Here is a 1,237-nt window from a genome sequence, read left to right as displayed (position 1 = left end):
AATGGATTGAAGCTAAGCCTATCAAGAATCTTGATGCTTGCACTGCTATCAGTTTCATCAGAGAGTTGATATTCAAATATGGAGTTCCGCACATCATCATCACTGACAATGGGTCAAACTTCGATTCTGACAAATTCAGAGCATTTTGCGCCTCTCAAGGCACACGAGTCGACTATGCTTCAGTCGCTCACCCCCAGTCGAATGGACAAGCGGAAAGGGCAGACGTCTTAATTCTCAAAGGACTGAAACCCCGACTGATGCGCGATCTCAAGCACGCAACAGGTGCATGGGTCGACGAGCTTCCATCAGTCCTTTGGGGATTGAGGACAACCCCGAACCGACCGACTGGAAGAACCCCATTCTTTCTGGTCTACGGAGCCGAAGCAGTTTTGCCGAGTGACCTGCTTCACAACGCACCCCGAGTCGAGCTCTACTCTGAAGATGAAGCAGAACAAGCCCGGCAGGACGCAGTCAACCTCCTGGAATAGGAAAGAGAATTGGCCATGATCCGATCGACCATCTATCAGCAAGACTTGCGTCGATTCCATGCCAGAAATGTGAAGAGTCGAGCCTTCCAAGAAGGAGACTTGGTCCTCCGAGTGGATCAACAAAAACCACACAAACTCGCTCCTACTTGGGAAGGTCCCTTCATAGTCACCAGAGTCCTCCACAATGGAGCGTACCACCTTTATAATGTCGATCGCCAGATTGATGAGCCACGAGCCTGGAATGCAGAGCTGCTCCGCCCCTTTTATACTTGAATTCTCACTCGGATGAGATGTAATAAGAAAAACTTCTGTAGTTTATCTATCAAAGACAAGAGCGTTATAATTTTCCCAGTAATTGTTATTGTTTTTGTTTGTGTGAGAAATCCCCCAGTGGGTGGCTTAGCTGCGAATCCGTTTTGCCTAAGTTTGCAAAAATAATTTCCTACCGAGTGGTGAGCCAGCCTCTCGCTCGGGGGCTTAGCTGCGAACCCGTTTCGCCTAAGTGTTTGAAAATCCTACCAAGTGGTGAGCCAGCTTCTCACTCGGAGGCTTAGCTGCGAACCCATTTTGCCTAAGAGTTTGAAAATCCTACCGAGTGGTGAGCCAGCCTCCCACTCGGGGGCTTAGCTGCAGTCCAGCACTCGCCTAAGTTTGAAAAAATCCTACCGAGTGGAGAGCAATCCTCCCACTCGGGGGCTTAGCTGCATTCGAGTACTCGCCTGAGTTCCCTCACTAAGAGGCTTAATGGC

This window comes from Triticum dicoccoides, chromosome 1A (assembly GCF_002162155.2).
Source record: "Triticum dicoccoides isolate Atlit2015 ecotype Zavitan chromosome 1A, WEW_v2.0, whole genome shotgun sequence".
NCBI classification, from domain to species: Eukaryota; Viridiplantae; Streptophyta; class Magnoliopsida; order Poales; family Poaceae; genus Triticum; species Triticum dicoccoides.
Note: the sequence above shows the minus strand (reverse complement) of the source record.